Source organism: Budorcas taxicolor, chromosome 25 (genome assembly GCF_023091745.1).
Source record: "Budorcas taxicolor isolate Tak-1 chromosome 25, Takin1.1, whole genome shotgun sequence".
In the NCBI taxonomy this organism is placed as follows: domain Eukaryota; kingdom Metazoa; phylum Chordata; class Mammalia; order Artiodactyla; family Bovidae; genus Budorcas; species Budorcas taxicolor.
This window is the reverse complement of record NC_068934.1, coordinates 37,259,779-37,272,282: the sequence shown is the minus strand read 5'-3', so window position 1 is coordinate 37,272,282 and position 12,504 is coordinate 37,259,779.

The following is a 12,504-nucleotide window of genomic DNA, read 5'->3' as shown; positions in this document are numbered from 1 at the left end:
AGCGTACTAGGACTGCAACAAGTCACACACAACTGAACAAAAACAACAGATTCCAGAAGTCTGCTATCACGGAGTTTTCTGCCCAATAGAAAGTGCCTCTAAGTCGCACTTACAACATGAATTCCATCACATCCCACCCCACCATGATCCTAATTGCTTCCAGAGGGAGAGAAACACTCCGAACTATCAATGACCAACCTGGGTTTGGCTGGCTAATTAATTGGCACTATTTAATATTAATAAGCTAAAAAATAAGCTCAAAGGCAAGACAGCATCAGGGCTAAGAGTTCAGACATCCTTGGGTCCTTTTCCCAGTCCCTTCATTTACTAGTTACATGACCTTGATCAAGTTGCATGAGTTCTTTAGGCTTCAGTTTCCTTATCTCTGACAGGTAGATCATAATAACACCTTTCTCAGAGGGTGTTGTCAGGATTAAGTGAGAAACTTTCCCGCACAGAGCCTGGCACAGAGGACATACTTAAACGTCTGTTTGTTGATGAGTAGACACCATCCTTGGTCTTCCCTGATGGTTCAGCAGTAAAGAATACGCCTGCAATGCAGGAGACTCAGATTTGATCCCTGGGTTGGGAAGATCCCCTGGAGGAGGAAACGGCAACCCACTCCATTCTTGTCTGGAAAATCCTATAGACAGAGGAGCCTGACAGGCTATAGTTCATGGGCTTGTAAGAGTCAGACATGACTTAGTGATTTAAACCACCACTGCCACCACCAGAGACTATTCTTGGAGAAGGGCCTTTGTTTTGAACATTTTTCTTAATTGATCTCAAACTAATTTCCAGTACCTACAGCCATGGATCTAAAGTGTGGTCTCTGGACAGGTGAGACTGTTTCACTTGGGAACTTACTAGAAATGTAGATTCTTGGTCCTCTGCCTCATTCAGTGCAGTCAGTTCAGTCGCTCAGTCATGTCCAACTCTTTGTGACTCCCATGGACTGCAGCACGCCAGGCTTCCCTGTCCATCACCAACTCTCAGAGCCTGCTCAAACTCATGTCCATTGAGTTGGTGATGCCATCCAACCATCTCATCCTCTGTCGTCCCCTTCTCCTCCTGACTTCAATCTTTCCCAGCATCAGGGTCTTTTCCAGTGAGTCAGCTCCTCACATCAGGTGGCCAAAGCATTGGAGCTTCAGCTTCAGCGTCAGTCCTTCCAATGAATATTCAGGACTGATTTCCTTTAGGATTGACTGGTTTGATCTTGCAGTCCAAGGGACTCTCCAAAGTCTTCTTCAACACCACAGTTCAAAAGCATCAGTTCTTCAGTGCTCAGCTTTCTTTATGGTCCAACTCTCACATCCATACATGACTACTGGTCCTCTGCCTAGACCTACTAAATAAGAAGGGCTTCCCTGGTGACTCAGATGGTAAAGCGTCTGCCTGCAGTTTAGGAGACCCGGGTTGGATCCCTGGGTCAGGAAGATCCTCTGGAGAAGAAAATGGCAACCCACTCTAGTATTCTTGCCTGGAAATTTCCATGGATGGAGGAGCCTGGTAGGCTACAGTTCATGGGTTTGCAAAGAGTCGGACATAACTGAGTGATTTCACTTTCTCTAAATAAGAATCTCCCAAGTGTGGGGACCAGCTGTCTGTTTTTAAAATTTTTTTTTAATTGTGGTAAAAGATACATAATATAAAACATACTATTTTAACCATTTTAAGCATATTTAATTGTACTTATTACAGTAGCCAGGACATGGAAGCAACATAAATGTCCATCAACAGCTGAATGGATAAAGCAGATGTGGTACATATAGACAATTGAATATTACTCAGCCATAAAAAGAACAAAATTGTGCCATTTGCAGCCATCTGTTTTAACTTACTCTCCAGGTGACTCTGAGGCTGGTGAAGTTTGAGAACCTTGGTGGTATATAAATGTCCTACACATCTCCTTCTTGGTTTAATTCCTTTCTCTTAGACCCTAACAGGTAAAAATGCAAACTATATAGAACTCCAAGAAATTCCCAAAATTTTTCTTATTTTAAAATCTAGGGACTTCCCTGGTAGTCCAGTGGTTAAGAATCCACCTTGCAATGCAAGGACGAGGGTTTGAGTCCTGGTTGGGGAACTAAGATCTCATATGTCCCCGAGCAGCTAAGACAGTGGGCTGTCTGATGCAGCCAAGTAAATATTAAAAAAAAATAATAACTATTTTAAAAAATCTAGCTGGTCTCTTCAGTTCTCCCATAAGAGCAACAGCTTTCACTGGTCTGTCAACTGACAGTTCAGTTACTCGCTGCATCTCCTCACTTTTCTTTCTTTTTAAAAAGTATTTGTTCTTTTTCTTTTTTCTCTCACTAATTTTGATCCTACCTGCCTCCCTGCAAACAGGGAGATGAAGTCTTTGAAAGTGAAATAACTTGCTTGTGGATAAATGGATTTGAGATTCGAATTTATTCTTTCTGACTGCTATCTTCTTTTCACATTTTTTTTTTTTTAATTTTTCAAAAAGAATGCTCTCTCTGCCAGGTGACATAGGAGTGGCAGAATATTTGGCAGTGTCAACTGAGATGGACCTATGCAGCGTATGCCACTTCTGCCTTGACCTCGATTTACCCCTTGCTTTCTCGGAGGAACTTCAGGTTTCCCGTAAAGGTGGTTTATAATGACAACTACAGCAAGCATTGGAGTTTAGACTCCATAGCTCTGTAGGCATCAGGCAATTCCTCCAGCTATATATCACTGCTGTGAGCATTTTGCAGACCAAGTAACTGAGGTTAAGTAACTCAGGTCATGAACACACAGCTAGAAAATGCCAAAGCTGAGATTTGAACTCTGGTCTGTCTGCCTTCAATTTTCATAAGGGATACCACACAGAATGTTACAGTCTGCTACATGATATGAGAGAATGGATTATATTTGTCTCCCTTTTTCAGAACAGACTTTCTTTTTACATGTGTGATAAATAATACAACTACAAACCTGGCGACTGGCAGAGGCAGCTGGATCCTGTGATAGACTCTCCCGAGACCCCTTTAGTCCCCGCTGCTGTCAGGAACAAGGGAGGGGGTTCTTTCGGAGCCTTTCCATCAGTTCTAGGTCCTTCATATAACTGATCACACTTTAATTACAACTGGACTCCGGGAGTGGGGAAATGGAGATGTCCTGTGGGGTTTCCCACCTTCTATCTTAAGATATCTGGGTTCACATAGAGATATGAACTATCTCTGAAACTTGTTCTGTTTTTTCACTTACCTCCTTAGCTGGCCAGACTCTGCATCTCCCAGGTTAGGTGGTTGCAAATTCTGTCTCTGTGGACTGCACTGGCTTATCTTAAATGCTTTTATAGAAAGGTATATACATCATATACAGTTCCCTGCCTTATGGCATTTCCCCAAAGACCCTACTCAGGGCCCGTCTAGGCCCCATGTCTCCCCTAGTGTGGTCCAGTTTCTGTGAGGACCAAGGAGAGGAAGTCATAGATGTCTTACCTGGTCGACCCGGCGAGCCTTTCAATGTTCCTTCTTCAGATCCTGTGGGACTCTGAAACCTGGCCTAGAAATTTCTGATAAAAGAACATTTGGTTTCTCTTTGAAGCTCCAAAGTCTTGTTTGCAATTTCACTTTGAGTCAAACAACGAATCCATTCTCTGGCTTCCGAGTTGAGCTCATTTGACCTTCAGAATATTTATGGCCTTGATTGAGTAGGAACAGGGTTCCATGGGCCTTTCAGAAGTGGGCCACTAAGACCTCATAAGCCAATAGATTTATAAGCAATTTTAGGAAGTAATTAACAAGTATTTACTGAGTGTCTTCTCTGTGTCAGATGGTATGTTACATGCTGAGGTATGTAGATTTCTAGAAGTTTATAATGATGTGGCAAGATAGAATTTAACCATTGTCAGATAATCGTAGTACAGGCATTGTATTGCCAGATATTGCATTTTTTTTTTAATCAATTGAAGGTTGATGGCAACCCTGCATTGAGCAAGTCTGTAGCGCTATTTTCTCATCAGCATTATTTTAAAGTTATGGTATAGTCCTTTAGACATAATGGTATTGCACACTTAATAGACTATGGTGCAGCATAAACACAACTTTTAGTTGCACTGGGAAATCAAAAATTCAGTAGCATATTTACTTTTTGGAAAGGGTCTGGAACTGAACCCACAACATCTCTGAGTTGTGCCTGTACAAGTTATGGCTGGAAACAAACAAACAGCCAGGCCATCAGTGATAAAGTAGGTGGAAGACATGTCAAAGATTGGGGCTGGTCTCTGAAGGTTTGTGAGTGGCTAGACATTGAATAGGACATCCAACTAAGAGTGGACTTTGAAAGGAGGCTCAGGTTAAAGCTGCACAAAAGGCACAGTCTATTCCAGAAGAATGTGAACCAGAGGCACGGGTGCATGTTAAAAGGTGTCAGGAAAATCAAAACTATAATAAAGTATCACCTCACACTGGTCATAATGGCCATCATTAAAAAATCTACAAACAATAAATGCTGGAGAGGGTGTACAGAAAAGGAAATCCTCATGCACTGTTGGTGGGAATGCAAATTGATACAACCACTACGAAGGACAGTATGGAGGCTCCTTAAAACAGTATGGAGATTCTAAAAACAGAACTCCCTTGTGACCCAGCAGTATATGCTGGGCATATACTCAAGAGAAAACCATAATTCAAAAAGATACATGCACCCCAGTGTTCATAGCAGCACTATATAATTAGCCAGGAAAGCAAAATAAACATCCACCAACAGAAAAATGGATAAAGAAGATATGGTACATATATACAATGGAATATTACTCAGCCACACAAAAGCATGAAATGAAGTCATTTGTAGAGACTTCGATGGACTTGGAGAATCCACACAGAGTGAAGAGTCACACAGAGTGAAGTAAATCAGAAAGAGTAAAGCAAATATCCGGTATTAACACATATATGTAAAATCTAGAAAAGTGGTATAGGTGATCTCATTTGCAAAGCAGAAATAGATACATAGATGTAGAGAACAACTGTATGGACACCAGGGGGAAAGGGGGAGGGATGGGAGGAATTGGGAGACTGGAATTGATACATATATACTTTTGATCCTATGGAGATCAAACAAGTCAATTCTAAAGGAAATCAGTCCTAAATATTCATTGGAAGGACTGATGCTGAAGCTGAAGCTCCAGTACTTTGGCCACCTGATGTGAGCAGCCCACTGGTTGGAAAAGACCCCCATGCTGGGAAGGATTGAATGCAGGAGGAGAAGGGAGTGGCAGAGGATAAGATGGTTGGATGATATCACTGACTCAGTGGACACGAGTTTGAATGAACTCTGGGAGAAAGTGCAGGACAGAGGAGCTTGATGTGCTGCAGTCCATGAGGTTGCAAAGAGTCAGACAGGACAGCGATTGAACAAAAGCAACATAAAATAAGTAACTAATGAGAGTCTACTGCATAGCATGGGGAACTCTACTTAATGCTGTGAATGGGAAGGTGACCTGAATGGGAACTGGCCTGAATGGGACAGTGACCTGAGTAGGAATGAAGTCCAAATAAATACATATGTATATGTATTTATTTTTCTGTACAGTAGAAACTAACAGAAACATAGGTAAAGCAACTATACGTTAATAAAAATTAATTAGAAAAAGAACAAAAGGGGGGAAAACTGTAGCAGAAAAGTCTACTCCAAAGTATGCCTCTTTGGCATAATAATTACAGTTGGTTGAACCTTGCACAACACGGGGCCTAGAAGAACCAATACTCCACATAGTTGAAAATTGGGTATAATTTAGAGTAAACCTTCTGTATCTAAGGTTCCACATCTGTGGATTTAACCAATCTTGGGTTGTGCAGTACCACAATGAAATAAATTAGCAGATAAGTGGACCTGTGCAGTTCAAACCCATGTTGTTCAATGGTCAACTGTCAACTGTGTTTTGGACTGATTATTTTGAGGAAGAGCAGACACAGGAAAATCTCTGAAAACAGAAGTTACCTTTTTGTAAGAGAAACATAGCTTTATAAAGGAAGTCTTCATTTGTAAGAATGCCTTCCTCTCTGTACCAGGAAGGAAAGGCTGACAAAATCACAAGAAACTCTTTTCTGCAGAGAAGGCATGCCTTAAATCTGTGTGACAAAGCTTCCTCTTGTTTACCTCCCATAATCAGCCTCCTCACATCTTCCTCTCTTTTCTCTGGAGCAGAAGATGGGACTTAAGCCTGAATTTTGAGTCAACTCTGAGTGTTACTCATTTTCCCCTACATATCTTCTATGTACACAGTTTCGGTCAGTTCAGTTCAGTCACTCAGTCGTGTCTGACTCTTTGTGACCCCATGAACTGCAGCACGCCAGGCCTCCCTGTCCATCACCAACTCCCGGAGTTTATCCAAACCCATGTCCGTTGAGTTGGTGATGCCATCCAGCCATCTCATTTTCTGTTGGCCCCTTCTCCTCCTGCCCCTAATCCCTCCCAGCATCAGGGTCTTTTCAAATGAGTCAGCTCTTTGCATCAGGTGGCCAAAGTATTGGAGTTTCAGCTTCAACATCAGTCCTTCCAATGAACGCTCAGGACTGATCTCCTTTAGGATGGACTGGTTGGATCTCCTTGCAGTCCAGGGGACTCTCAAGAGTCTTCTCCAACACCACAGTTCAGAAGCATCAATTCTTTGGCATTCAGCTTTCTTTATAGTCCAACTCTCACATCCACACAGGACTACTGGAAAAATCATAGCCTTGACTAGACAGACCTTTGTTGACAAAATAATGTCTCTGCCTTTCAATATGCTGTCTAGGTTGGTCATAACTTTCCTTTCAAGGAGTAAGCATCTTTTAATTTCATGACTGCAATCACCATCTGCAGTGATTTTGGAGCCCCCCAAAATAAAGTCATCCACTGTTTCCACTGTTTTCCCATCTATTTGCCATGAAGTGATGGGACCAGATGCCAGTTTATGTGATAAACTTCTGTTTTTCCCTTGTTAATCTGTCTTTTGTTTCAGGGGCCCCAGCTGAGAACTTAGAAGAGTAGAAAAGGAAAATTATTTTTTTCCTCCTCTAAAATGTCCACCCTGATTATTCATTGGAAGACTGATGCTGAAGCTCCAATACTTAGGCCACCTGATGTGAAGAGCTGACTCATTGGAAAAGACCCTGATGCTGGGAAAGATTGAAGGCAGGAGGAGAAGGGGACGACAGAGGATGAGATGGTTGGATGGCATCACCAACTCAATGGACATGGTGAAGATGGGAGATAGTGAAGGACTGGGAGATGGTGAAGGACAGAGAAGCCTGGCATGCTGCAGGCCATGGGGTCGTAAAGAGTCAGACATGACTGAGCAACTGAACAACAAACTAACTCTTCAAAACCCATCTTGAAACCTGTCTTCCATGAAGACTTCTTTACACTTTCCAGTGAAAATAAATCTCCTTGAGACTCAAATGTCTCAAATGTCAACTGCCTGGGGATGGGTTCTGATTATTGCAGCCTTGTAGGATCACCCTTTTCCTTTAGGTTTCTATTGTTTGGGCTGCTGGGAGGAGGGCAAGAGGAATTCCATCTTGAAGACTGTCAGCCATCTTAAGGCAGGATGAGAACTGGGCCTGAACCCTGTTAACCATCATTAAAGAAAAAACAGGAAACGCCTTCTGAACAGATGGCAAACAAAGATTGAAAGTAAAAGGTTGTCTCAGTTAGATTAACAACAGTGCCTGCACCTGCGTGTTGTAATGATCAATTGTTCCACCCCTGTACATTGTAAAACTAATTACTAAGGTGTAACCAGTCATGTAGCTGCTGCTGCTGCTGCTGCTGCTGCTGCTGCTGCTGCTGCTGCTAAGTTGCTTCAGTCGTGTCCAACTCTGTGCGACCCCACAAATGGCAGCCCACCAGGCTCCCCTATCCCTGGGATTCTCCAGGCAAGAACACTGGAGTGGGTTTCCATTTCCTTCTCCAATGCATGAAAGTGAAAAGTGAAGCCGCTCAGTCGTGTCCGACTCGGAGCGACCTCATGGACTGCAGCCCACCAGGCTCCTCCATCCAAGGGATTTTCCAGGCAAGAGTACTGGAGTGGGTTGCCATTACCTTCTCCGAGTCATGTAGCAGAGGGTATAAAACCGAGTCCTCTGAAATCATTGGGGTCCTTGTTGGCAACTGATTCCCCTTGGACCCACTGGTGTAATAAACTGTACTCCACTGTCTTGAGTGTCCTCTGAGGTGTGTTTTGTGATTCCAGATTCTACAACACTCAGTTCAGTTCAGTTCAGGAGCTCAGTCGTGTCCGACTCTCTTTGCAACACCATGAATCGTAGCACGCCAGGCCTCCCTGTCCATCACCAACTCCCGGAGTTCACTCAGACTCACGTCCATCCAGTCAGTGATGCCATCCAGCCATCTCATCCTCTGTCGTCCCCTTCTTCTCCTGCCCCCAATCTCTCCCAGCATCAGAGTCTTTTCCAATGAGTCAACTCTTCGCATGAGGTGGCCAAAGTATAGGCTAGCTAAAGCCCCATTATACATATTGTGGTCTCACTCCCAACAACCTGGAGGAGTTGGGTTGTGGAGTATGCTTTTGTTAGTCACCTCTTGCCTCAACTTCATGCTTTATACTTTTCTGATCCAGGTCATACCTCCCTTTTCCAGCTGTTACTCCAACCTGAAAGAATTCAGTCATGAAACACAGCTCTTTGTTATAGGTTGAACTAGATCTCTTTCTGCAACATCCCATGCCCAAATATGTGAGAGTCCCTTGGACATCAAGAAGATCAAACCAGTCAATCCATAAGGAAATCAATCCTGAATACTCATTGGAAGTACTGATGCTGAAGCTCCAATACGTCAGCCACCTGACACAAAGAGCCAACTCATTGGAAAAGACCCTGATGCTGGAAATGATTGAAGGCAAAAGGAGAAGGGGGTGACAGAAGATGAGATGGTTAGATGGCATCATTGACTCAATGGACATGACTTTGAACCAACTCCAGGAGATAGTGAAGGACAGGGGAACCTCGCATGCTGCAGTCCCTGGGGTCACAAAGAGTTGGACACAACTTAGCAACTGAACAATGACAACAACCTCCAATACCTCATCAGTCAGTTCAGTCGCTCAGTACCTCATAAAGTGAAGTCACTCAGTTGTGTCTGACCCTTTGTGACCCCGTGGACTGTAGCCCACCAGGCTCCTCCGTCCATGGGTTCTCCAGGCAAGAATACTGGAGTGGGTTGCCATTGGAGGCAGGTTCATTACAGATGGGCTTCCCTTGTGGCTCAGCTGGTAAAGAGTCCACCTGCAATGCAGGAGACCTGGGTTCGATCCCTGGGGCAGGAAGATCCCCTGGAGAAGGGAAAGACTACCCACTCCAGTATTCTGGCCTGAAAAATTCCATGGACTGTATAGTCCATGGGATCTCAAAAGAGTCAGACACGACTTGGTGACTTTCACTTTCACTTTGACTTCCCTGGTGGCTCAGACGGTAAAGCGTCTGTCTACAATGCGGGAGACCTGGGTTCGATCCCTGGGTGGGGAAGATCTCCTAGAGAAGAAAATGGCACCCCGCTCCAGTATTCTTGCCTGGAAAATCCCATGGACGGAGGAGCCTGGTGGACTCCAGTCTATGAGGTTGCAAAGAGTTGGACACAACTGAGCGACTTCACTTTCACTTTCATTACGGAAGTAATCAAGTTAGAATTAGGTCTTTGAGAAGGTCTTTAATCTAGTAGGACTGGTATCCTCATAAAATGGGCAAATTTGGACAGAGGCAGATGTACACACAGGGAGAACATGACGGGAACATGAAAGCAGAGACTAGGGTGATAGATCTACAAGCCAGGAATCCTATAGATTGCCAGCAAATCACCAGAAGCTAGCCAAGAAGCATGGACTGACCATCTATCACACTGTCAGAAAGAACTAACCTAACTGCAGGTGATACACTGCTGTTGTTTAAGCCACCCAGTTTGTGATACTTCGTTACAAGCAGTTTGGAAAACAAATGGGGCTTGATTTTCTTTCTTCTTCAGTTACAGGAAAAAGTTCCATGTGGCAGAAATGTACTAAAATTGGGGGTAGGGAATAGAGCTTGCTTTTGAACTGCGGTGTTGGAGAAGACTCTTGAGAGTCCCTTGGACTGCAAGGAGATCCAACCAGTCCATTCTGAAGGAGATCAGCCCTGGGATTTCTTTGGAAGAAATGATGCTAAAGCTGAAACTTCAGTACTTTGGCCACCTCATGCGAAGAGTTGACTCATTGGAAAAGACTCTGATGCTGGGAGGGATTGGGGGCAGGAGAAGAAGGGGACGACAGAGGATGAGATGGCTGGATGGCATCACTGACTGGATGGACGTGAGTCTGAATGAACTCTGGGAGTTGGTGATGGACAGGGAGGCCTGGTGTGCTGCGTTTCATGGGGTCGCAAAGAGTTGGACACAACTGAGCAACTGAACTGAACTGAACTGAGCAGGGGCAGTGCAGCAAAGCAGAGCAACAAATTTAACCTTGGGTAGTAGGTGTCTCTGATCTTAGTCCCTAACTCATTCTCAGCACAGAGAATTCAAAGCAGGTTTTCTCTAAGACCCTGGACATTCTCCACATTTCCAGGACCCCCTCCCCTTCTTTTCTCACTTTTCTTTTCTGTCCCTGGGCTTCCTCATGGCCCCTTCGTGTTGCCCCCAGAATCAATAGATTCTTCCGACATGATGAGGCAGCCTGTTTCAGCCTCCCCGGCTTGGTCAGGCCCTTGAGTGGAAGGAGGGACTCACTTCTCATACCTCTAGAAATCCTAAGATAGTTGAGTTGTCCCTTAAGAAAATTTGCTGCCAAGAAATGTTTGCTTTCTCGACACTGTTCTGTTCCAAACTCCCATAGCATCATAATTCCACAGCATCATTTTATTTGAACCTCTCTGTATCCTTGGTCTTAGTTATCCCTGTGCTACTGTTATCTCTCTATAGGTCTACACTTCCTGATAAGGCTCTGAGTCCCTAAGGGGTTGGATCTGGTTCTTATCTGCAGAGGCTGCGGCTTGGTGTCTGAGTGCATATATGCCTGAAAGTGGCAAATCAAAGGCAGGAGTCCAGACATGCTGGAGGATTGGGTTGAGATCGAACATCTTAAAAAGCAAGCCCTTGATCAGGGCCTTGAATGCCGCTGTCAGAAATCTAATCTTATCCTGGAGATGCTGGCAAAGAACTTGGCTGAATTGTGTCCCTGACCTGGTGTTTTGTGGAAGGCAGAACTTGAAAGCAATGAAACTAGATTTGGTTTGGTTGCGGAAATTTCCAAACCAATTGTAAGGAGATTAGTTTAGATAGACAATCTCAATGGAAATTAGGTGCTATTCATCACAATAGTCAGATGTCCAAACAGAAGAGCCAAGATCTGTTATCCATGACAAAACATCAATGGAAGAGTGATCCTGAAGGCATTTTGGAGATCTGCGGCCTCCCGCTCTGCCCCAATTCCAAAGGCCCCGAGTGCAATGTGGCAGGACAATTTTAAAGGCTTATGCTAAGCCAGCGCTACCATTGCAATTTGGAAGCATATAACACGATTGATTTCACAGATTCACATCTGGAATCTCATCCATGGCTGATTTAGATGAGACTTTGGACATAGACTTTTAAATTGATGGTGGAATGTGTTAAGACTTTTGGAGCTATTGAAACTGAGCAGAACTTGAGAGATTACCTGAGACCAAGGAAGTGCAAGCCCTGAACACACCCTAATCTTATCAGCAATCCCACCCTTGAACCATTGCTATAAAACCTCCCTGATGGGAACACACAGTTTTTGAGGGACATGAGCCCACTGTGTCCCCTTTTGTCTGGCAAAGCAATAAAGCTATTCTTTTTTACTTCAACCAAAACTCTGTCTCCAAAATTCAATTTGGTACCAGTGCACAGAGGCCAAGCTTTTGGCTTCAGATTTAGCAATGTGGGGTCATTGGGACTTTGATAAGAATGATTCTAGTGAGCAGGTGTAAAAACATGATTACAATGAGTTCAGAATCGATGGGAGGGACTTCCCTGATGGTCCAATGGTCAAGACTGTGCTTCCATTGCAAGCGGCATGAGTTTGATCCCTGGTCAGGGAACTAAGATCCTGCATGCCTTGAGGGGGTAGCAAAACAAAGAAAAGACGACAATGGGAGAGTAATTTGAGACAGCAAGCAGAAATTAGTTTGAGATCATCTCTGTAAAGGGGAGTAGAGAAATAGGGCAGCATCTCCAGGTGGTTCTGGGGTCAGAAGAGGGTTTCATTTTGCAGAGGGAAGAACGTATAATATGTTTGTGTGCTCTTGGGGATAATTCAGTAGATTGTGAAAAACTAAGAAATGGAAAAGTGTAGATGAGGGGGTGGAATCAAGTGCCAGGTAGAAGGAGCCTGGATATTTCCTTTATCGTAACTGGACAGAAGGCAGTCTATGGCCACAGAAAGGTCTAGTGTTTGGCCAGGGCTTGTAATTCTCTTCTGACTACATTTGATTTCTCAGGAAAACAGGAAGCAAGCTCATTAGGTAAGAATTGGGGAGGGAGGTACGTGGGTTTGCAGAG